This window comes from Balaenoptera acutorostrata, chromosome 4 (assembly GCF_949987535.1).
Source record: "Balaenoptera acutorostrata chromosome 4, mBalAcu1.1, whole genome shotgun sequence".
In the NCBI taxonomy this organism is placed as follows: domain Eukaryota; kingdom Metazoa; phylum Chordata; class Mammalia; order Artiodactyla; family Balaenopteridae; genus Balaenoptera; species Balaenoptera acutorostrata.
Genome location: NC_080067.1, coordinates 92,800,144 through 92,826,344, shown reverse-complemented (window position 1 = coordinate 92,826,344; position 26,201 = coordinate 92,800,144). Strand labels below are relative to the sequence as shown.

General features: G+C 40.6%; 1 protein-coding gene and 1 long non-coding RNA gene across 4 annotated transcripts in view; one reads left to right on the top strand and one right to left on the bottom strand.

The window, feature by feature from the left end:
- Positions 1–26,201, top strand: part of PHLDB2 (pleckstrin homology like domain family B member 2) — a 224,339-nt gene that overhangs the window by 6,369 nt on the left and 191,769 nt on the right. The window lies entirely within an intron of this gene.
- The window catches only part of LOC130708095 (uncharacterized), a 51,644-nt gene that overhangs the window by 2,361 nt on the left and 23,082 nt on the right, over positions 1–26,201 (bottom strand). For 2 of the 3 annotated variants that reach the window (XR_009008119.1, XR_009008117.1), the window contains 2 exons: positions 3,676–3,805; positions 1,703–1,848 (listed from right to left, as the gene is read on the bottom strand). This is a non-coding gene — a long non-coding RNA (uncharacterized LOC130708095). Of the gene's footprint in view, positions 1–285; positions 568–1,702; positions 1,849–3,675; positions 3,806–26,201 lie in introns of all 3 variants that reach the window. The other variant, XR_009008118.1, reaches the window with a different exon arrangement.

The following is a 26,201-nucleotide window of genomic DNA, read 5'->3' as shown; positions in this document are numbered from 1 at the left end:
CCCCTGTTTGGGTCTCTTTGTGTGTATAAATACACTTCTAATTATTTGTAGAGTACTCTGATGATTACGAGTTCTCAATAAATATTCCTTGGTGATAATAAATTAGTAATTGACTGTAAATTGAGTAGAAAAAAAGTGATTTATTAAAAAAAAAAAAAAAGACTTTGGAATTTCCAGGGATGACTAGCAAACTAAAATTATTCACTGTGGTGCGGAGGGAATGGTGCATCTCTGACCTCCTGCCCCTTCCTACCCCACCTCAGCTGCCTGCCCAGGGTTGCTCACCCGTTGCTGACTGAGTGCCTGTGCTCATGTCCCTTCTTGTAAGCTTCATGAAAGGCTATTTGTAATGAAGAGAAGGCATAACGAGGAAGAAGAATGCATCAAAGATCTTCCCCGAGGCCCCAAACTGAAAGGGCAGTTTTCTTTAGAGAGGCTCTCACTTCGCTCTTATATTCTGCAGAGATGAATGATCATCAGGATGACTGACAGAATTATGACGTTCCATTCCGAGCACTGATATTTTTTATTTTTAACCTCAGGTTATTTTACTCTGCTCTCCTTTTCCTATAAAAAGGAAAGAATAACGTTGCTCACTGTGACATTGTATGAGAGAAAGCTGCCCAGGGCAGTACTGTTCAAAGGAAACTGCTAATTGCACCAAGCACCAAGGCATGACGGGAAGTTCTCATAAAGAAAATGTGTAGCATCCTGGCACACACCAGTTCACTTTGTCGCCACAGACCATGCCCAGGGAGCTCTAAGGCCCTGAAGAACCACTCTCATAGGTAATGGCAAAGAACCTCTGGTCCAACAAGAAAAGCACTCAAAGAAATTGGGCATCAGTGGTCTGATGTTTCAGTAGCAGCCAGAGACTGCATCATCTTGCTGCCCATTTTTGTTCCTTTTTAAAGATGAGAGAGGGAAAGACAACAATAATTATAATCACTAAGGGTTATCTAGCAATTTTCCAGGTGATGAGGGAATGACTTGAATTCAGTCAGAATAGACCAATTTCCTGGCAGCATCTTCAAGTGACTTTCTATTGTACTCAGCAAAAATCTTACTGAGTTTTCACATTTCTCAGTTTTGATTCTATTCTAATATCTAATTGACTTCTTAGCTAGTCTTTTGGGGAGAGGGGTGTGTAACACAATAAATAATGCTTACTTGATAGTCTACATACTGGCTACACTTACTTTCTATAAGCCACAAAACAAACCACGGAAAGTCACCCTTGGGTTGCCCACCACATACCTTCAGCTAAGGCAGGTTAGGAAGAGAATAGACTTATGATTCAACCATGAACTACCTTTTAGTGAGGCCAGAGAACCAAAATGGCCTATGGTTCCAACAATCATTATCAGTGTCAAATTTTAGCTCAATGTAGACCTCAATGTACTCCCATCAAGTTAAAAAAAAAACAAAAAAACAGGCAAGGTGCTGAAATATGGGACAATTTCATATATTTTCTGATGTTAATGACCAAGTGGCCAAACACCAGTTGGCACCTTCATAGCTTTTTTTTTACAGGGTCAGTGAGCACACCTTGCTTCTTGAATTGAACTGAATTCCTAATACTGAACTAGATTCTCTAGCCCTGCCAGTTTTCTAGCAGGAGGAAAAGTGTTTCAGAGCATGAGGCAATATGGAACTCTGTTTTCCTACTTTCAAAAAGCCACGTGGCCACATATACACTTACCTCTAGTCCTCATTCTGCCCCATGAGTATCCCATCTGTGCCTGAGAGTCTGCTAGACAGTGAAGGTAAGGAGGGGCGTAGCCAGCAGAGACTTTCCAGAAGATGCAGGAACTGTTCCTGATAATCCTGTTTTTCACTGTGCATTACCTGAAAGGGAAAAGGCAACATTCTCAACAGAGGAGACTTTCATGCCATAAATCATCAGGCATTTGTAGGCACCAAGTGTTTTACTGTAATTGCAGTGGAACAAAAATAATTTACAAGTTGTGTGTGTGTGTGTGTGTGTGTGTGTGTGTGTGTGTGTACAGTGTATGGAAAGAATTTTAATACGAGAAAGGCATTAGATCAATTTTGTGAAAAGACAAATCTTTTGTCTGGTCTACTTCTGGGTGTGGGTTCCACAAAATCTAGATACTTGTTTAATTTCTGGAATTAATTAGCAAATGTCTGTCCAAATCATGGGCCTTAAAGACTTCCATTGATAGTACACCCCCTTCTTTAAAATTGCTACAACACATTTTGATCATTTTTAGAAAAGGCAAACTACAAGAACTTTTGTCATGTAAAAACTTTTTTGAGATATCTAAATGAATGTCAGGGTCAGTTAATAATACTGGACTTCAGATGTCTTCAAGTAACTCTTGGCATGCTAAAGTTTATATCCCATTACCATCTTATTTCACATGATCTTATAAGTAAGATTAACTAATGAAATTCAAGTAAACTGATAGATTGATACAGTGGCCTGAGCATTATTTGGCTACATGTATGCTTAGCCCACTCTCCAGACATATTTTTTTCTTCTACAGACAGGCACTCTGATTATGTCGTAATCTTTGGCTGTTCTCCAGAGAGGAGGGTCACAATATTTCTCCTTTAAACCACTATCTGATACACCTCCAACTGGGATACTACTATTTTCACATGCACTTATCTCAGAAGCTATGAGTTCCCACTTGACCCAAGCCAAGGTCATAATGGCATGTTGGAATCAAATATTTTCCATTGTTCTACCATAGATCCAATAAAAAGACATTTATGGAGTGCCTAATGTACACTTGACACTGTGCTAAGCACTACAGATACAGAGATGAGTAGCTCACAGTTCTGCCCAGAGAAGACCAGCATCTCGTAGAGCAGATGAACTAGTGAAGGAGCCAAGGCAGCGTGGTGTGAAGCTGTAAGGACAGTGGCAACTGAACACAACACAGAAAAGTTCTAGATAGCTGCTCAGGAAGACTTTCAGAGGAGTTGAGGTCCAAGTGGTGTTTTAAAGAAAAGGAATTAGAATTTGCATCCTTCTTTTTTAAGAATTCAGACTTTGAAGAGAAAGCTGCCTCCTTTCCGGAATTTGTCTGAATATCTTAAAAAAGAGAAAGTACAGGAGTCGAGACAGTTGTAGTAGGCATGGCTGAGCAAGTTTTGATTGCACAGAGAAGGAAGGTAAGAGGGTCCAGAGGGAGCCTTCTAATTAAAAGATAAGAACTCGAACTTTACCCTGAATCAGAGCCTGTACCTAATTCTCAGCTCTTGAACCTGGAGCCTTAACTTAGAATCATTCTGTGCGGTCCAGGCCCCATGTGCTCTCGCAAACCCTGGGGACTTTTGCCTGGTGAACAGTAGTGTTATAAATCTGAGCTCTACTCAGTTATGATTTGAACTTCATTTATCCTGGGAGCAACTTTTAGGAAGAACAAAGAGCCAAGCACTGTAGAAATGGCAGTGAGGGTTCTGACTTCAGCAAGCAGGCACCATTTAGGAAGCTCAGGGTTAAAGAATAGGGATGACCCACCTGGCACCCAGCCCAACAGCCTCCATTAACATCCAAATCCAACTCCGACTTGAATACCACACATTTTAAGCAGGATACAAGCCGGAAGGGCAAGCTTAGTAGCTTTCACCCTAGCCTGGTTGGAAATCCTTCTTAAGTTGGCTTAGGTAAATATTTAGTATGTAAGTGAAAACTTTTACCACCTTAAACAATTGGCCTGTTTCCTGAAGTTGGGCCAAGAGATTGTTGAGTTGTCGGATTCTTTTAGAAACTCAGATTATAAATCAAACTTCTGATGGACCAACTTTCATGTTGGTTTCATTCTTTCATCCACTGAAATAAAGAATGTAAGTAAAGGCTAATTAGAGTAGATTTGATTACATAAATACTTAAAACTTCTTTTACAAATATTATATGCAAAGGTAAAAATAGAAACAGTGACCCAGGGAAGTATATTTGCAACATAAATAACAGGCAAAATATGACTATCCTTAAAGAGTATTTGCAGATCCATACCTGCTCTAGGGAATACCCCAGTTGAAAGTTGGGCAGAAAATGAATTGGCAATTCACAAAAGAAGAAAGGCAAATGACCTATAATCATATGAAGAGCTGTTTAGCCACACCAAAAAAGAAATAAAAGTAAATTTAAACAGTGAGATAACATTTCCATTTTATAAGATTGGCAAAAATTAGGTAACACCGGGTGTCAGAGAGCGTGGGAGACAGGCACATTCACACACTGCAATGGTGGAAGTGTGAATTGTTGCAACCACTTTTTTTTTTTTAATTTTATTCATTTATTTATTTATTTTTGGCTGCGTTGGGTCTTTGTTGCTATGCACGGGCAGAAATTGAGACACAGATGTAGAGAAGAAACGTATGGACACCAAGGGGGGAAAGCAGCGGGGGGGTGGGGGTGGGGGTGTGATGAATTTGGCAATTGGGATTGACATGTATACACTGATGTGTATAAAACTGATGACTAATAAGAACCTGCTGTATAAAAATAAATAAAATAAAATTCAATTAAAAAAATAAATTTTAAAAACTCCTTTGCATTTTTACCAAAAAAAAAAAAAAAATCACTGTATGATATTCAAAGATGTTGGAGAAACTCCTTCAAAGTTCTGAGGAGACATGATTTCAACCCAGAATTCTATACCCAACCAAACTATAAATCAGGGTTAGAGCTGGAATTCTATACCCTACCAAACTATAAATCTGGACACTTTCTGGTAGATACGGACTCTGAAATGTTAACTTCTATGCACAATTTTTTAAACAAGGGCAAAACCCTAGTTCACTTGATAAACTTTCTGCATCATGTAAGACAATGATATTTAATCACTTTACTACTATGAGTTTATTTCCATGAATATTAAAGAGCTGGAGTATAGCAAGCTCTTACATTCATGTATGTTATTTAGAACAAAGGTATTGTAGGTATTTACATATAAAAATTTTTTTAAAAAATATAATATATGAATACGGCAGGATTGTGATGATAGTGCATGAATGACTGACAATTTGCTAAAGTAAATGACTTAATGTATTATCTCTTCCAAATATACTTAGATTTTAAAAGAAAAGACTTAAAGGACACTGCAGAGCCAAAAGCAAGAACTCATCAGCCACAGCAATGCCAGGGCAGAGGAGCCTAGGGACCATTATTTGGTGACCCACCCCTGAAGGTGGCTGAGTTTCCATTGCTTAGATTCCATATCCATCGCTCTCCCCACGGAAGCTTCTGACTCTTTTGGGTCCCCAGGTAACCCCTCCAGCAGGGAAGAGAATGTGAGGACCAGTTGAACTGAGTGTTCTCATTAGCCCACAAGTTCCATTTCTCCTTATAAAGTAATGCATTTAGCAATATGACTTACCTGCCGATATCTTTATTTTTACTTCCTCCTCTTTCCCTCTACTTTTTTAATCTTCTTAGATTGCATCTTTCTGTGTAATCTCAAATCTCATTTGGAGTGAGGAAGAGTTTATCTAAATAATACTAGTCACACTAATCTCGGTTTCTTGTGAGATTCACAGGCTCCGGAGCCTGATCACCTACGGGCACATGGACACACTGGAGCTTCTGGTGCTATAGTCAGGGTTCTTGGTGCCACAAACAGACAGTAACTTTGAAGCTCTAAGCAGAAAAGGAATTTATTGGAAGTATGTCAGATAGTTCACAGAATGGCTAGGAAGGCTGGAGAGAAGCACAGGGAGGAAACAGAGGGGGCAAAACAGAGCCAAGATGGCACCCCAGGCCAGTCTGTTCAAGATGCTGATACTGGTGTTGTCACCACACAAGCCCGCTACAGTTCCACCAGCCGCACCTGGACTCTACCTTCCATCAGAGGCACCGAACATAATCTCTAAAGGCCCTGGACATTTGCATGCCTCAGTGAAGACTCAAAGTCTTAGGCAGATGTAGCTGATAGCCTGAGCTGCCTGTGATCTAGAGAAGGAAACCTCTGGCCCTTGGGGCCTGGGTCTCCTTACAGAAATTCCCTGACATAGGAAGCAGGGCAGACAAACATCGGGAAAGTCCAGTTCACTTGGTGACCTTCTGTGGCTCTACCAGAGCAGCCTTCCATGCTCCTCTTTATTGTTACCTCATTGCTCTCATTAAACTGAGCAGTTTGCAAATCAGGATATTTATGTTGGATTAATTATATTTACATAATATGTACTTTCTATTTCTTTCAAAGTCAGACTTTAAACATAAGTTTCTCATTTAAAATTTTAGTGTCTATTTATTTGTACTTCTAAATAAATGTGGACAAGGCTGAGGAGTCTTCCCTGTTAAATTCTATTGGAACTTAAGTTGCAGATTACCTGTGAGTTTCTTTCATTTTAAAAAATCCATTCTGAGGATAAATTCAGAGAGGCTGAATGGTCTAATGCAATCAACCACAAACAGTGTAAGATGCTTATTTTATGAATTCTTGAAGACTTTAAACTGTGCTAGTACAAATACACTGAACTGCTTAACTTAAGAACCCAATAGATGTTGCTGGTAAATTCTAGTAAAAAACAATCTGTGGGGAAACAAACACATCTGATTTAGTGATGTGTGAAAGATGATGTCAGTAAGTATAAAAAATAATTAATGTCAACTGTTGATACTCTTTGTACTAAATTATATTCCTAAACAAGATTTTTATGTTTTATTGGGTCTGACTTCACACTGCCCTATTACAATAACATTCCCAATGTTTAGTTTAGTCTCCTTTACATTTACAACATCCTGGAGGGTGGTGGTGTTAAATTTAATTTGTCAACCTATGTTAATTTTACAAGGATCCAGATCAAACTGCTGTATAAACAAGAACTGCCTTGCAGAGGATTTTTGGCGATGTGCTGGAGAAGTCACAGCTGAACTAAAAAATATGCCGCTGGGGTATTTTTCATTTTTCCCCCTATGATTTTAATGGCTCAAATGAAAGAGCTGTTTTGCTTTAACAATAGAGTCCTTGTTGAAAGTCCTTTAAAGAGCTGTTCTACCACCCTGAAACAGTCTAATTAAGCCATTAATATAACAAAGATACCAACAGTTGCTAAACCAAAGAATACACTTCCATCTCACAGTAGAAATTAAAGGTGATGTTTTTTCAGCTTGTAGCTTGATTCCCAGTTCAGAGAAAGCCTATCCATTAGACTTTTTCTTTTTTTGCAGAGAAACATCATTAATCTGTGAGACTTACTACAATGGGATATTATATTCCTCAACAGAGGCTGTTATTGAAACTGCATATTATCAAGGCAGCTGTCCGATTAAGTTTTTATAAAGGATTAGGGGGTTATATGAGTACCTAACAGCTGCACCAGATAGACTAAAACTAGGGTTCCCGAATCGTATGCTTCTTGGTATATGGAATGAAAAGATATATTCTTTACCAATGCACTGAGATATTAATATTTAAAGGGAAAATTAAATTAGAAACAAAACCTCATTCCTCTGAGTGCAAAGTATTGTGTGAATACAAATGAAGAATCAACAGAAGTATATAAAATGTAGTCCCTCCTCTTAAGGAATCCACCATAGTCTCAGTAGGCATGAAAATTTTTGAAACATTAAAATATAATTAAAGAGACTTCCTTAGTGGCACAGTGGTTAAGAATCTGCCTGCCAATGCAGGGGACATGGGTTCGATCCCTGGTCTGGGAAGATTCCATATGCCGTGGAGCAAATAAGCCTGTGCACCACAACTACTGAGCCTGCACTCTAGAGCCCGCGAGCCATAACTACTGAGCCCACGTGCCACAACTACTGAAGCCTGCGTGCCTAGAGCCTGTGCTCTTCAACAAGAGAAGCCACCGCAATGAGAAGCCCACGTATCACAACGAAGAGTAGCCCCTGCTTGCTGCAACTAGAGAAAGTCCGCGTGCAGCAACAAAGACCCAATGCAGCCAAAAATAAAATAAATAATAAATAAATTATAAAAAATGTATATAATTAAAGATTTAAGTGAAAGTTTGAGGCATTGAAGAAGTTAGTGCATGAGGAACTGCTGAATGGGTTAAAGAAGGGCCAGAGGTTAAAGAAGAGAGTTGATGGAATTATCAACCAAGACCTCTGAGAAAAGCCATCAGGATTGTCTGAAGAGTAATCTGTTAAAGTTGGAAGAGACCTGGGAGATCACCTCCTATTCCAGTGCTTCCTAGACTTATCTGTTGAAAAGGATCATATGAGAAACCCCCTAAAAATGAAATTCCTGGTCTTTCCCTCAAGCCTATTGAATCAGATATGCAAGGGAATATATGAGCCCTCTTTTACATATATTTAAATAATTTTAAACTGGCTCAGAGGGCCCAAGAACTGTTTGTTTGTATTTTTGTTTGTTTATTTGTTTTTTTAAAATGCCTCAGGTGATTATTTTCAACTGGGAAGTTTGGGAAAAACTGTTCTAAGTCAACCTTGTGATCTCAGAAAGTGAAACATTAAACAAATACCAAACGTAAGAAAAAAAAAAAAAAGCAGATGGAGACACAGATGTATATGTGTGTGTGTGTGTGTGTGTGCGCGCTTGTGTGTGTAAAACAAATAGTAATCCCCTCGGGATTACACAAGAAGAGAAAACTTGTGCAAGGTCCAGGGCCAAAGAGCTCTGGCCCAGTGTCTTTCACATAATAGACCCTCAAGAAATACTTTGTACTGACTGAATTAAAAATGAAGCAAGGAACAAAGCAAGCTGTAACCCTCAAGCATTTCATGACCTATTTGTTACCACCCTATGTTCAATTCATTTTGTAAAACCTCTGGTTGGAGACACAGACCGTGACTCTTAAAGAGTCTCTTGTGGATTGTGTAGCAAGACTGGGTCGAAACATTCAGTGCCCGGGAAACATTTAAACACCAAGGAGGTAAAGGGATTTTGCTGCAATGAGGTAGAAAGTTGAAATTTAAGGAAAGGAGACTCTGAGCTGCATCTCAGCGAACATATCCAGATGCTTATTAGATTGTGGTAGATTTTGCTAAAGCATGTGATAGAATGAATTGTTCACAAAATAATTTTAAACTGGCTTAGAGGACCTTGAAGAAAATTACTTAAAACTAACTCAAGCCCTCAGCAAACCACAGAAACATAAACCACCGTATGGGGGATAATCTCGCTGTGGCAGGGAGGAATGGATGACCTAATGCTTCTCCACCAGCTCCCACCCTCACCGGCTTTATGCCCTGGTTCTCTCTGCATTCCTCTAGTCGGTGGGAGTTTCTAAAGTTTAGTGCATAGATATGTATGTGCATTTTTTTACCAAAGAAATGCCTGTACTCATATCCTAACACATTCTAAAATTCTACTATCCTCTTTTCCCACAGAATCCCCACTTTTTTAATATTGAATTTGGGAGGCACATTAATAAGAAGTTGATTTACAAAACAAAGAGATAATGTTATGACATTAATAGTTTATTTCTTGACTTTATGAGTATATATATTTTAAATACCAGAATCAGAGTTTACTAGAAACATCAAATTGTCATTAAATTCTTTTCTAACAATATATTCCAAATGCATTTTTTTACTGTGGGTATAGCTTGAATAATCCATGGCTTGACATTTTTCAAAGGATTGAATCCATAGGATGGGTGAGTAAACAATCATGATGAAACCATGAAAATGGTTTTGTAATCTACTAGACACCGGTGAGACAGATGCAACAACCGGTACTTTGCCAATGGGTCTTATCAATGTGGGGCCTGCCCGGGGCATCTTTAGGTTGTAAGCATCACTCATGATGCCAGGAGTAAGTCTGCAGAGTTCACAGTGAAGTTCAAGGAAGAAAGAAAAGGGAAAACTTAATGGCTTTTCAGAGCTGATTGGAGTTAAAATGTAACTTTACATATCTATTTATTATATATTTGTCTCATATATGAGTATATATATCGGCAGCAGGGAATACTTGTTTTAACATGTAAGTTTACTGTTTGAACCAACTGAGTTTAAGATGGCCAAAAAGAAAAAAGTAATAATAATAACAGCTACTAAATGCCAACATTAAAAATTATCCAAACCAGTCTTCATAGCAACTCTATGTGGTGATTATTTTATCCCTAATTTATAGAGAAGGAAAGTAGTCTCAAAGAGGTTAACTTACTTGTCCAAAGGCACACAGATAGTAAGAAATAAAGTCAGATACTGGACTTGGATTTATCTCTCTCCAAAATTGTTAATCAAAGTTTTATGTTGAGATAAAATATTTATTGTTGGTTCACAAGAGCAACAACATGCAATTTGTAACACGAGGATCTTTAGGGGCAGAGAACTTGGTGTATCTGTCAAACAGGCAAGGGTAGAGGAAGTCCCAGTTTTGTCATTCTCCCCTATTGAATTTATTCTGCAGCCATGACATTTCTGTAAACGCATCTCAGGAAAGGCATTGCTAGGCAGAGTCTCCACTTGCACTAGGTCAGGGTTTAATACCCATAACACATCTTGCCTTCATTTGTGTGTTGCTAACTCATGCTCATGACTTAAATTCTTCAGTAGGTCTGCAGTGAATTAAAATAAGGCCAGATAGCAACACAAAGTGCTGAGCAAAACTCTCTCGAAACTCAAAAACAGTTTCTGGAAACAGAAACCATGTTCACATTTTTTAAATTCTTATTTTACCTTATTTGGAGATGCAAGATGGACTCCAGAGACCCCTCCAACCAGAACTTAATGTTAGTAAATCTTTGTTGAGATAAAAGAAAATGTCCTTCTACCCCAAAGATGCTAAATACAGGTCACATCAACAACCACTGTTTCCATTTTCTGGCAAAGCTGAATAAAATTTCCCACTATTTTTCAATTAGGAAAAGTAGCATCTCAGATAACAAGAAAGGCTTCTGTAACAAACGAACAAACTTGGAGTAATCTTTATTGAAAGTTATGCTTAAAAGGGGGATTTGTGTTGGACTGGAGACCCATTTTACACCAGTCTCTGGAGAAAGAACTAGAGCGAAGAAAACTTTTCCCATTTTCTTGCTTCTGCGATCTGCGTTCAGTTTTCGTTTTCCCACTGAGAGCCACGTGGGACCCGTGAGCCTGGGAGGCAGACAAAGTCTGAGTCAGAGCTTACGCTAACAACTGAAGCAGTGATTTTCCCCATTTTCAGCTTTAGTTGCTTCACCCTCTGTCACGAAGTTTAGGTGGGGTGGGGAGGAGAGAGGGGGACAGGGCGTCACTTGCTGGTACATAGCAGCACTATTCGGAACCCTCAAAACCAAGCACATTTGGAGACCCAGCCCCAATTCTGCAATTGTTCAATTCAACCTGGAACCACGGTTTTATTAAACCTTATTTTGCTCCTCTGGCATAACGGTAACTTGAAGCTAATCATCCAGACTGGAAAATGAGCAAGTGGTACCAGAAACGGAAGGGGCTATGCATACACATGGGAGGGGATAAAGCTCAAAGCCTCCTCATGCACATCGATTCAGAAAGGAATGGACACCGTTGATGAAATTTATCATACACGATGGGATGCGAGCAAATCCTTCATCCTAAAAAGGACAGAAACCCAGAAGGGAATGACTGGGGAGAGTGAGTCACTAGCAGCTGTTAAGAATCATAGACCTCTATTCCTGATTTAACTCTCTCCTTTATCTACCCCAGAGGCCAGTGGCTCTCAAACTTTAGCTGCGTCAGAATCAGCTTGCCGACTTGTTAAAATACGGATCGCTGAGCCCCACCCTCATAGTTTCTGATTTCAGCAGATCTGGGCAGGGGCAGAGAATTTACCTTTCTTGCAAGTTTCCTGGTGACGCTGGCACTGCTAGTTGAGGATACGGAGCTATAAGAACCACGGCCGCAGGCAATACCCGTTTCAGAATTGAGCCCAAGGGACCAAGACCAGTTTCCTTACCTGGAAAGCCATCCCAACATTTCTTAAAAATAGGTGCTTCCATGTTAACCTGAAAGGGGCACTGCTAAAAAATAGGATGAGGGGGTCAACGGAACACACTGTCAATCAAGTGATGTCCCCTATCGCGCTCACCAGATTCAGCTCAGGACCAGAGCAGTGTGGGCCGAGGCTGTCCTGTCCTTGGGGAGGCAGGATAAGGTATCAGTTCACTGGTGCCAGACTAGACTTAAATTTGAGACCCAACTTCATCACTTAAGGTTATGAGCTTGTTCAAGTCAGTCCTTCAGCTTTTCTAAACTGTAGTTTCCTTGGATACAAAACTGGAAAAATAATACCACTGATCTCATCGAGTGGTGAGAATTAAATGAGATAATGCTTAGAAAGCTTTAACACAGTGGCTCATGCATAATAAGGATTCAATAAATGCTAATGATAAGTATCGTTTAATAATATTATAACTAGCACTATCGTATCATCATTCATACCATTTTTACTACTCTCAACAAATTCTGAGGTGTTTGTCTCATCTTCCGATCCTGGAAACTGAGTCACTGAGAAATTACCTCTCTTGCCCAAGGGCATTTTAGGGAGCTCTCTGAAGTTATGCCCCGTGATGCTGCTACCATCATCATCATTCTAATCCCAGACGTCTAAGGGTCTGATCCAGACCCTCTGGACAGCCTTCCCTGAGAACCTGGCCACACTCCTCTCAGGATTAAAGGAGGAGGTATTATTTCTTCAGGCCCTCCTGGGGTTTCTCTCTGCCTTTTTTGGCCCACATACCGCTGTATGTAGTTTGTGTCTGAAATGGAAAATTTCTGTAACACAATACCCAGCTCTGATCCCCACAGACTCTCTAGTCTTTTTTTTTTTTTTTTTTTGGTTTGGGCTAAAATATGACTTCATGTGCAAAAAGAAGCCTCACTTCCCAGTGCCCTCAGCAGATACAGAAGCATCACAGATTCAAAACCTTCTGGTTCCTAAGAATTCTAAAGAATTAATTTCACTTTTCTGAAAAAGGAGAGCAATAACTAAGTGACAAGAGAAATGGGAAAATTAAAACTACCTTCTCTTTGGATGCAGGATATATCACTCTGCAAGCCCAACTTCTCCTCCTGTGCCCCTCAGCCAGCACCCCACAGGCACCCCCAAGGAAAGACAGGAGAACATAGCTGCCCTGGGATTTATGACCTTGCCTGAAACTGGGTACGCTGGCCAAGCAGGCAATGGAAACCAAGGACTTAGAGGTTTCTCTCATTGACTCACTAGCACTCTTCTCTCCTAGAGTGTCAACTCTTCACAAACTCTGTCTAATGCAAGCCCGGACCAGTCTGAATAGGACAGTGGGTTTTCTGATAAGTCACTGAGTGACTTATCTCTTTGACAACCTACTCTAGTCTCCAGTGGCCTGCACAGGCTCTGGAGCCCAATCTTCTGGCTTTGATTCCCAGCTCCGCCCCTTACCAGCGTGCTGGGTGACTTTGGGCCAGTTTCTCAACCTCTCCATGTCTTCCTCATCCATAAATGGGGCTTGACTCTACATTGTAAACTTTTACAAGGGATTAGTTATTTAATAAATTATAAAGTCCTAAATTATTAGGACAGTTCCTGGCACATACTAAGCTCCACATGTGTTGCTATTATTACTGTTACTACTGCTACTGCAAGTAAAGGAACAGTTATGGCTATATTTGCTCTAGAAAACATAACGTCTAAATAGGAAGCAGTTTGGTGTTCTGGTAACTGGCACAACTTTGGAATCAGACAGATCTGATTTGGCCACCAACATTGCTATTTAATTTGTGTGACCTTGGGCAAGTTATGAACGTAGTGGAAATCCAATTTTCTTTTTATAAAATAGAAATAATAACACCTATCTCAGAGGGTTACTGGGAGGATTCAGTGAAGCAATGTTTGGGAAGCACTTGGCCATTGGTTGGCAGCCAGGAAACAGTACTTATTATATTGTAAACTGGTCACAGGAACAAAGAAACCCATTAACTTCGGAACCACTTACAATCTCCCTACTTGATACAACTGACTAAAATAATTCCAACATCTAAGATTCTTACCAAAAAAAAAAAAAAAAAAAAAAAAATATATATATATATATATATATATATATATATATATATATATATATGTCAAAGAATGTAGGGTAAAATGGTCTTTTGTACATTTTTCTGTCTCTGGTGGTAAACTTGGTTAGCTGTCTGGATTTAGAAGTTACTCATCGCCCCCAACCCCAACCTAGCCTCTTTCTTATCAATCCCATTTTTGTCCTTGCCTATGCATGCTGATAGGGGATTTTGCCAGGTTTCATAAGAGCACTATGATGAAAGTACTCCCGGAACCTTCAGACTCCAACCTCCAGATGATGTGAACTTTTTGTGTGTTGAAATGAAGGCACTTGAGGCATCACAGGCAGGGCAGCAGCATCGCTCAATTCTAGGGGGCAGTACTCCTACCACACTGTATTAAAACTGTGCTCCAAGGATGCCTTTAACAGAAAATAGAACAGAATGGGTGCCGCCCCCAGTTGTGCAACAGGATAGCTCTGACCCCAAAGCACAGGAAATAAGGCCCACTTGCTCTGACTTGGGCTCTACCTGCCCCCCCTTACTTTTCATGAGTCAGACTCAGTCTTCCAAACCTTAATTTATCCTTGCTGAGTGATAACGTGCTAATCCCCCGGTGATATAATCAAGAGGAGTTGCAGAATCACCGGTTCTGAGAGTTGAAAGGCCTACACAAGTCATCAGGCCAACTCCCTCCGGTGCCCCAGAGGAACGAGCCAGCACAGTTCTGGTTTGCCTTTTGTCAATAGGAAAAAACAGTCTCTGGCAATGGCTTCCAGGGAGCGTCAGTGTTTAATAACCTCTGGTTCTCCCTGAAGGATGGTGGGAGAAACGCACAGGTGCAAAGCCTCTTTGCCCTTGGCTCCCTCCACCAGCACCTGTGCTGGAAGCACCTGAATATGACTAACGGGTTTCCCGAAGAGATGGAAGAATGCAGTGATGTTAGCACTCAAGGTGCCGTGAGTAAAAAAATGGATGAACCCAAACACCAGTGGAAAGTCATGATTCCAGGAACGCCAACAAAGCGGCTGTTTTTGTGCTTTTATAATTTCCCTTCCCCCATCTTACTTCTTCCACAACAGTATTATAGACAGAGCTCTTTAGAGCTAAAAGCCACCCATGAAATAATCTGGTCTTAAAGCCCTCTGTTTTCAGATGAGGAAATGAGTCCCAGATGTCAGGCAGTACAAAGCATCCAGGAAAGACGATCGATCTAGAAAGCACTTATGCTTTCAGCTGCCTTTAGAAGGAGAGAGAAATGTATTCAGGTCAGAGTAAGTGGTTTTGTAAACTCTATTATATAGATAAAGAAGCTAAGGCTCAAAAGTGAATGGCGATGCATCTTCTTTCCTGCTTCTTAAACGTCTCTGCCGGGTTGGGCAATCTATGGAGGCATGAGGACTTGTGCTGACCAGAGCCAGCTCCCGGAGAATTGAAGCTGATAGGTGGGTGGGAAGACATGAACCCACCGGTTGAATCTTGAGGGGGAAGGGATCCCATCTCTAATCAGTCACGTAGAATCCACTTAACACTTCCCTGTTGTTTCTTTTTCTGCAAACACACACACACACACACACAGACACACACACACACACACACACACACACACATACACACACTGCAAATGGGAAGAACACAAGTCTGGAGCCAGAACACCAGGTTTTTAAATTTAATACTTGTGTCATCTTTCTCAATTTCACATTTTCTTCTGTAAATTAAGGATCATTGTAATGTCTTTCTCATGGCATTGTTGTATAGATCAAACAAAATAATGAAGCATAACTGCTCTGCAAACCATGAAGCAGTGATTCTTAAATAATTTGCCTCAAAAACCTTAAAAATTTGATGAATGCTAAAGACCCTCGCCAAAATTCCCACATGTAGATACAAAATTTTGCATATAATTTCAGGGGGTTCACAGAGCGTCTGAAGACCCCCACATACCACCCACTCTAAAAGTGCTCACCAAATATGGAATATTCCAGCCTGGACAAATACAGCATTTTCCTTGGCATAGACTAGGAAGAGGCATTTGTTTATTTGATAAACCCGTACTGGGCTCTTAGTAGGTACTGGGGGCTTCAGGGGCACAGATATCCTGTATTAAAGCAAAGAAGTCCCTTCACATGTATTGTATCAACTAAGAAGTTCACCTCTGGACTTCCCTGGTGGTCCAGTGGTTAGGACGCAGAGTTTTCACTGTTGTGGGCCTGGGTTCGATCCTTGGTTGGGGAACTAAATATAATCTCCTGCAAGGCACGTGACAAAAAAAAAAAAAAAAATGAAGAAGGTCACCTCACTAAGGTATCTGACCTCAAAGCTCCCATCTGGTTATTCTGGTTAGGTTGTGGGTAGTGGTCACCTCTGTTTTGAGACAGGGAAATCATATACAAAAAAGACAAGGGACTCTTTTTTCTAAACCATTAAAAAAAATTGAAGCATAGTTGATTTATAATATAATAATAATTATATTATTATATACTAATAATATAATTCGTTTCAGGTATACAGCATGGCAATTCATATATATATATATTCTTTTTTAGATTCTTTTCTCTTGTAGGTTATTACAAAATACTGAGTATAGTTCCCTGTGCTATCCACAAGGGACTTTTCCCAGGTCTATGAAGGTGTTCTTTTACCCAGGACTTGATGCACCAAAAGATTTGGGTGCAGATAAGCGGAGGAAAGCTGTGTTCAGTTTTGGGTAAAGCACAACTCCTCATGGTTCTGGGGTCTCCTGGTCTGATTCCCCTCATGCCAGTGAAAGGGTATCTGTAATCATTTGTCATTTTCCCACATTCTACAAAGTACAGCTCTTGTAGATTTTTGCTGCCAAACTAGCAAATCAAATATTTCTGGTGACATAACTCAAAATCGGAAACAGGCATTTTCACTATGAGCAGAGTGCTTTTTGGTTTTTATTTTTATTTTTTATTTTTTTTTGCTTCTAAATTCCTGCAGTCCGGGGTTTAAATCACTCTACCACTTTCTAGTTTGGTGAAGCATAAGAAACATATTTTCCCTATCTGAAAATGAGGATGATAATTGTGACTCCATTTAGTTGTGAAATTAAGTGACTTCTTTCGTATAAAGGGCTCAGAACTGTGGCTGGCACTTAGTGAAAGCTCAGCAAATGGTAGCGATTATCCTTTTCATTGGTCCCATCCTCAACAGCTATATCCTTCGCTGTGTCACAGACCCATTGATTTTACCAGCAATGGGAAATACGTTTTGTTGTAACTGCTCTTCTCCAAGAATCATTTTTTAATATGGCTACTAGTTAGTCTGTAGAGATGTTAATTTTTGTAATGACTTAGCCTTGATTTTTTTAAGCTCCAGATTGAAAGGTATATAAATTGGGTTGTATAGGGGAAGCAGGTGGCATTTGGGAAGAGCTGCTGGGATACACTAAAGGGTGAGGATCAGAAGGTAAATTAGAAAAGGAGAATCAGAAAGAGAGATGATTGACCTGATGGGGAGTGCCCGAAAGAAAATTGGGAAGAAGCAAGAGCAGAGAGCAGCAAGTGAATACACTGTCCCCTGTTAGAAAGGGCTTAGGGAAATAATTTGTGTTACTAATCTGAGTAATGTCCAAGGCAAGTTATCTCATTTAGTTTTAAGGAATTATAACTGGAAACTGGGTTGCAGGAATACAATAGAATTTCTATATGGAGCAGAATTAGGAAATGATGTTATATGTTGAGGAGAACTAAGAGATTTTAACATAAAACCCTGTTGAGTCAACCTGGATTCAATGGCTGAGTTACCTACGTGTATATATAGTTTGTAACAAATGTTTTTCCACGTTGAAGTCAGGTTATTATTTTCTGTAAACAGCAGACTCAGGTTATGACACATTTGTAGAGGAAGACAATATAAGAGACAGTTGGTGAGAGCTCTGGTGCTAAAAAGATGACCTGAAGAGGACCCTTCCCTCTCTTAGACTAAGCCCTAAGCCATGAATGAAAACAATGGGACTCATCGGCCACAAGAATTTGGGGACAGTCAGAGAGATCTGGAGACCGCGTGTCCACCCATCAGCTAGCCAGTGGGTCCCCGCCTCAACACCCTCTGATCTGGCCACAAATACATGAATCACCATCACTGCAATGTTAAGGGACCCATGCTGAGTAAAGGTCCATACAACTGCCAGGGATTTAAATGTCTTCCTGCGAACCCTCATCACTCCAAACCACCTACATTCCTAGAGTTTGCTCTGTCTTGCCGGCTTATTTTGCATTGTCTAGCTGGGCCTACGTGCAGAGATCCTCAGAGACAATACTTAGATTCATGACTGGAATGCTTCAGCATACCATCCAGCTAACTCCCACTCTCATTTTTGCTGGAGGAAGAGATTCACAAACGTCCAAGAAGCCCTCTGGCCGCCAATGAGCAATTTCTCGAGTCTTTAATTATGGACCAATGAAAACAATGCCTTCAGTGAACGGCTGTCTCCCTTTCACCTCTGACCCGTGGTGAGACATGCAGCCGTGAGTGTTGCCAGATGGAAATTGTTAGTGAAGATCCACATGTAACAGCACTTTTATTTATGACCCAAGGGCCTCACTCATCAGTAAACCTGTGGGTTGGACTTTTGTTTAGTACATAAGAGACCTCAATGTTTTGTGTGAAACCCTATGTGTTTGGATGTGGCTTGGTCTGTGGAAGAGAGAAAAATGTGTTCTCCCTAAGTTCCTTTAAGCACCCAGGCCGAAAGGAGGAAGGGGAAGCCAGTCCAAGTTATTAGGGCCTAGTGGTCTGGGAGGGAACCCAATGCCCAAAGAAACATTTTCACCTCAGTCCAAAGCCTTCCTCGGCCAAGTTGTTAGACACTATCCGCTCCACATATTCCAACATCCCAGAGATTATAAAGACAAGCTCTTTTACCTCACAAGCCACTGAGACCAAATTTCATCATCTGCCTTTCCCCAATCTGAATATTTTGTAGCTCTAGATCAAGCTTTTGTTGGAGTCTCTTCAATATATTCCCAAACAAAACAGCCAAAGTGCTGATGGCATGCTGAAGCATGTTCAAGCGTGTTTAGGGGCCAGGGGATGTTAGAGAATTGGCTTCCTCATCTTCAAGATGTCCCAGGTTGAAAATGCACTTGTGAAAACTGTAGAGAAACTCTTAGGATCCTGGATGTGCAACACTGTCTACAACCTGCTGATTTATTTATTTTTTCCACGTTGGTTATTTATTTTAAATATAGTAGTATATACATATCAATCCCAAGCTCCCTAACTGCTTTAGAAAGTTTCCCGTCCACCCCCTGTGTTTTGTTCCATCTTGAAGCTGTATGATTTTTAGCTGCTCTGTTCAGTAAGTGTTTGGGCAGATGGATGAGAATTGATGAAACACAGATGGTTTAGAGAGACAGAGATTAAGAACCCTGCTGGGTTGGGTATATTTGACTAGTGATTACCACAGTATTTCAGCAGTTTAGAAGATAAAGATAAATTCACCCATAAAATCTATTGTTGAATTTTAGCTACTTTATTTTTTAGCCTCTCATATAATTTCACAAAATTTACTTCACTTTCCAGTATTCCTATGTAGTATTTTAGAGAAAGGAGAAGAATCATCAATTCATAAGCGGAAAACTGAGGTAATGAGAAAGACAGACCAGAGCCGTACAGCTGAAAATCACTGGTTGTGTCCAGAGGCCCACGTTTCCCTCAGTAGAAGGTACTTCCTCTGGGAAAGGTTCCATTACATCATCAGTGTATCTTTCCAGATACCAGGCTCCTTTGGGATGTAGAAACTCTGTCTGGGGAAGCATTTATCATCCCTCAGCAAGTATTTAGATCTTTTTTTGCGCATCACTTTTTCTCCTATTTTCCCAGTGTGTGTGTATATGTGTAGGTACCCTTTTCCTCAGCGATTACCGAATAGTGAGAATTTGTAAATTTAGTCTGACAATTATTTGTTACTCTTTTTAATGCAAATATTAAGTGGTTGCCCTCTGAGACTCTGTGACTTTCATGCTATATTTTCTTTCCAGAAATAACAATTCTTTTGGCTCAGGCACACCACACACACACACACACACACACACACACCAGGTTATAAGACCAAAGGAACACACTTAGGAAAATGTTGTACAGTGTACAAGATACTTTAGCTTATGCTATTATAGGACTACTATGAGAGGGCTCATGTTACTGTACCCGTTTCACAAATGGAAAAATTTATTCAAAGATATGAAGTGATTTGCCAATATTACATGGTTCTTGTATCATAAAGATGGAATTGGAAACCAAGAGTGAAAATCTGACATCTCAACCCAGGAACTTGGCAGTTTATGCTGTAAGCCTCCTTCTGGAAGACGAGCAAAGGGAGGCAATGATAAAGATCATAGTCCCCGTGGGCTAGTCAAGGATCTGATCATCTACAGAGAGGAGAACAAAACAATAATTGGTACAAATCCAGTAAGCCGGAGCAAAGGCTAGTGAGGGGGCTTTGGTGGGTGTGAGCAAAGAAATGGAGCCCAACAGCCTCAGGGCACCAAGAACCTTCACCCAAGGCCCCTCATACACCTGTGTACAGTGGTCCCTTTTTTGATGGCAGTTCTGGTACAGCTCAACCCACTCAAACCAGCATCTGGGCAATCCAGGGCCTTGAGAAAGAAGAGGCTGTGTCTAGGTAAATGTATTAGTTTCCTAGGGCTGCTGTAACAAAGGGTTACAGACTGGGTGGCTTAAACAACAGAAATTTGTCTCACAGTTCTGGAGGCTAAAATTTCAAGATCAAGGTTCAGGGAGGTTGGTTACTTCTGAGGGCTGTGAGGGAGAATCCTTTCCATGCCTCTCTCCTTGGTTTCCAGTGGTTTGCTGGTAATCTTTGGTGCTCCTTGGCCTATAGTGCATTGCCCTGATCTCTGTCTTCATCTTCATATCTTCATCTTCATCTTCACATTTCCTGGGTGCAAGTCTGTCTCTTTGTCCAAATGCCCCCTTTTATAATGACACCAGTCACATTGGATTAGGGTTCACCCTAACAATCTCATTTTAACTTGATCATCTGCAAAAAGCCTGTTCCCAAATAATAACCCATTTCCACAGGTACTGGGAATTAGGACTTCAACATCTTTGCGGGGGATGTAATTCAATTCATAACAGAAAGAAAATGTTTCTTCTTGGAAAGCATCTCCTAATCCAAAAAGTCATCCTTAAATTTGGTTTCACCTACCTCAAACATAATGATTACCTTAAAGAGTATCTTATATAATGAAAACATATCTTTTTTATAAAGAAAAATTTTTTTCTGTTAGGTCTTTTATTTACTTTGTACATTTTAACAAATGACCCTTTGAATTTGGTATAGAATACCCTCATCACCCACCCCCCTCCCCAAAAAGATAAATGCTCTACTAAAATAGAAGGCTATCATCATTATGAGAATTTATTCTCTCTCACTTGAACTGTGAACTTCCATCTATTCATATCACCAAGAACAAGAAATATACTTAAAATGGCTCAAAATCTATAATATTATTATAATTGTTATTATTATTATTTAAAAAGAGACTCTGGTCAGAAGAAAGTCTTTTCCTATGGGATATTGGAAAGTTCTACAAGTTGTATCTTCAAAAGGATTTAATTTTATATTTCTGATATATTTTCTAAAAAATAAATTATCTTTATACTTTTTAAGGTAAAAGAATATTTTTTAAAGGGGAAAGAGGAAAAGAAAAGGAGAAGAAGGAAGAAAAGAGGAAAAGTAAACCCATGAAAGTCTGTATCATATAAATGACAAAGGCTACAGGTTTCTTTGACTGTGGGTTCACCCCAAAGCTAGTGGATTTTTAAAGCTCTGCCAGCTGTCTGTTCTCTGGGCTGATAAGTGACAAGATTAGCCGTGTCCTAGCCAGACAGTGGCTAGGAGTAACATTCTTCTTATAAAGTTTGTGCTAGGGACCCAGCCAAGTCTAAACTCCCTTTTTCATTTGTGTTAGCATTCTTCTTGGTTCAAATTCAAAGGTAAAAATTCCCTCAAGAGAATATCCAAGGTCGCTTTCTTCATCAAAGGGCTTACCTCTACCCAAGAACTTACCTGTTTGCCTTGCATGTCCACATGCTTCAGGGAAAGACAGGATATCATAAATGGAACACCTCCCAGACCCCCTCCCTCACGATCTCTTCAGATGCCCCACAGTTCTGCCCCCTGAAGGAGGGCTGGGGTGTATAAGGAATGTAGTTTGGGTTTTCTCCACAGAGAGATGAGAAATCTAAGATGAGGTCCAAAACCCTTCCTCTACCCACTCCCACTCTTGCAAATCAGACACTTCTGATTCCCAGCATATTTTTCCTGGGTTTAAACATAGAAGCAAACATTGCAGTAAACAGGTAAGAAGCTGCTTTTTTGCTGCAAGGATTAAATTTGTAAAGGTCTGAGAAGATTCCTTGGTGAAGGAGACCAGGAAATTCAATGATCTTGACAGTGTTATTCAAAGTACAGTCTGGGAACTACTTTTAGCAGAATCACCTGCAAAACTTGTTAATAAAAATTAACAAGGTTTCCCAGGCTCTGCTCCAAACCAAAATAATCAAAAATTCTTGGAGTGGGAACTCAGGAATCTTATTTTTATCAAGTTTCCCAGGTGCCTTCAACGCACATTAAAGTATGAGAACCACTTCATGACCCAAATGCACGTGAGGACAGCCAAGGGTTCTGTGCATATGGATTCCAATATGTACTTGAGGGTCCCTTATAGACCGATAAAATCAGTCTTTCAAGAAAGTTGCATTTTAGACAGGATTTTCCTTGACTCCTGAGATCTCTGCAAAGTGTGTTTCTGCACCTTTGTGTTTTCTGCCGCACTTCTAATAGCATCTGTGCCAATGAATTACCATGATCAATTTACATGAATTTCTCTTGCAGACAGAGACAGTGGCTTATTATCTTTATGTCTTTATATATCCCTTGCTTGGCAGAGTGCCTGCTTAATAAACCTCTGTTGATTAAATATATAAACCTAGCTGCTTTACCCATTAGGAAACTAGCAAGCAAAAAGTTTATGCTTGTTCTCAATAAGCTATTGAGGGCTTCCCAGGTGGCGCAGTGGTTGAGAGTCTGCCTGCCAATGCAGGGAACACGGGTTCAAGCCCTGGTCTGGGACGATCCCACATGTCGCGGAGCGGCTGGGCCCGTGAGCAGCAATTACTGAGCTTGCGCGTCTGGAGCCTGTGCTCCGCAACAAGAGAGGCCGTGATAGTGAGAGGCCCGCGCACCGCGATGAAGAGTGGCCCCCGCTTGCCACAACTAGAGAAAGCCCTCGCACAGAAACGAAGACCCAACACAGCCATAAATAAGTAAAAAAAAAAAAAAAAAAAAAAAAAAAGCTATTGAGTTGTTTTTTTTACAGTATAGGTTTAATATCAGGCCAGGTCTGGTTGGACCTTTAGCTTTATTCCTAATATCCCGCAACAGAATTTTATCACAAATGCTGCCACCAACGTCTCTTGAGTTGGAAACCTGTTTACGTGCCCTCTTTTCTTCTCACTCCTCATTGGAAAAGCTATGCTGATATTGGGTAGCTCAAAGGAGCCAAACTGACCTAATTAGAGAAGAAGGTCCCAATGGTGTTTAGTTTATGTATACAGTCATCCCTAGGTATCCTCTGAGGGAGTGGTTCCAGGTCCCCCTCAGATAACCAAAATCCATGGATGCTCAAGTTCCTTTTATAAAATGGTGTAGTATTTGCACATAACCCACACACATCCTCCCGTATACTTTAAACCATCTCTAGATTACTTATAGTACCTAATACAATGTAAAAGCTATATAAATAGTTGCTGGTGTGCAGCAAGTTCAAGTTTGCTTTTTGGAACTTTCTGGAATATTTTCAAATATTTTTGACCCATGGTTGTGTGAATCCACGGATGGGGCACCCACAGATATGGAGGGCCGACTGTATTCGTACAAAAGTGACCCCTCCAGTTAGCCAAGGTCTAGGAACACCAGTTCCATGGCACCCGGAACCATGATAGTGCAGTCCTTTGCACGTTTCTGCTCCAAGTGCACAGGGACTACAGACCCAGCAGAGAAGAGAAAGCCAGTGCCTGGGAGAGCGACCCCATTGTTGACTCTGCTCCCTCCCTGCTGAGTGCTCCTGAAGCTCTCAGGTAGGGTCTGGGAGAGGCTGAGGTATCTGGGTGATGTGCTGCAGGAATGCATTTCACACTAGGTGTTTCGCCAAACGTGCTGTTAGGCTGCAGAGTTACCCTCTGACTAGTGACCCTTCAGGGATGGTTTAGTGGCTTAGGAAATTAATAAAGTCAGAAAGAAACAAATAAATTTGATCATAACTTCAGCACTCTAGCTCCAGGAAACTGACGGAGATCGGACAGGAAAATGCTGGGGATGAAAGCGCTGAGTGGCTTGGCCCATCTGGTTTGAGATGTGCTGACTGAAGAAGTGCCAGGACTAGAAATGTGAGAAGAAATACGGGGTCCTGGGAAAGGGCACTGACGCCAGGGCTTGGGGTGGTTTTCATGGGGTTTTTTTTTTCCTGTTTTCATCCCCCAAATATAAAAAACTGAAATAAAGCTGACTTGAAATAATTTTAGTCATGTGTATATCCTAACTCTGGCACGTTCTTTATCATGTTAACTTCTTTTTATTTCAAAGAACATTCAATTTACTAGGCCCAAGCTTCATAGTGTTTTTAATTTAAACAGAGGGTTTTGCCAAACCTAGCCCTAAGAGAAATATTTTCATTAACCAGCTCTTTTATCAACTCCACAGCTCGGGTGTGGTTTCATTCCCCTGCTGGCCTTCCCTCTGTGCTGCTAGGAAACCAAACACGATGGCCATGAAATGGGAAAATACTCTCGATGGATTGGCTTCCACCTGCATGTGATGTGAGAGACACACCGTAAGGAATGAGTTGCCGAGACAGGGGGACCAAATTAAAATTTATATTTAATAGTGTTATTGATCTCGGAGAGACAGCAGTGAGCGGTCCTGAAGAGAGATCTTAGTTCCCTGCCCAGGAATTGGACCTGGGTAGCCTGGATGAAAACCAGGAATCCTAACCACTAGACCCCCAGGGGCTAGAGGCTAGAAGAAAAGTGACCCTGGCTCTTTCCTCCGTTTGAAAGCAAGAATGTTTCAAGGAGGCAAAAACTGTAAAAACAGGTACAAAGTTTATTATTAAACACACAACACAACGTATGGGAAAGCACACAGAGAAGCAGTTTGCTTATTTAAGACAAAAGCAAGGCAGAAATACACACCTGGAGAAGAGTGCGGGCGTCCTGAATAAGAAGCGCAGTAAAGAGGTGATTTAAATCACTTCTATAGGGCGGTCCTTCTGGGTCTTTGTCTACATTTGGCCAATTATCTTGTTTCTTTTTTTACACCTGACTGGTCCCAGGACCCTTCCCAAGATGCGTGCGCAACTTTTTTGCTAGGATGGATCCCACCCCAGAGACCTGTGGGTGCATGTCCACACTTATTATGCACGACGCCCCCCTCCCTTTTTGACCCTCAAGGAGACTTCCTGCACGTGTGCAGACAAGGAAGTTTTCCTTGACCTCTTTACTTCAGCAGAGCTCAGCTTCTGCCACTAGCTTTGTCCTTGGAGTGTCTGGGTAAGAACAAAGGCTTCAATTTTACTCCACTTGACAAACACCAGCTGTCCAGCCCAGGGGCCCACCTATGTCCTACCTCATTATGTGTGATACAAAGAAAATATGAGGGTTTTATTATAAGAACTCCTAATAATGATGATAATTATAGCTATCAGTTATTGAGCACTGACTCTTTTGCAGGGCGCTGCTCTGGTGACTTTATAGATATATGATCCTCCCAACAGTCTTATCAGTGGACATCATCATCATCATCATTTATAAATGAAATCAAAGAGCAGACAGATCAAAGGGACATGGCTTGACCTATCATTTGCCAGATGCATTATTGGTTCACACACTTAAAAAACAAACATTAAGAACGCTGGTCTAATTTATTTAGTCAAGACAGTTTCCCCCCATAGATTAAAAAGGTGAGTAACCATGGAAGAAAATCACAGAAGGGCATGTAGATGATAATTTGGGAAGACTAGTGAGTCACGAAGTAAGAGTGGGAAAATGCAGAGTATGGATGCTGAAGGTGTGATCTGAATTTGATACAGCTCAAAGCACTCTGATAGCAGAAAATGTGTTAGAAAAGGAGGTTGGAAACCCTTACATGATAGCTAATCCAGATTTTTGGCAGCCTCACCCAGATCGTCTTTTAATGTACAGTTTTTTAATGTTATGCAATTCATGTGCATGGAATCTGGTTTATTTGGAA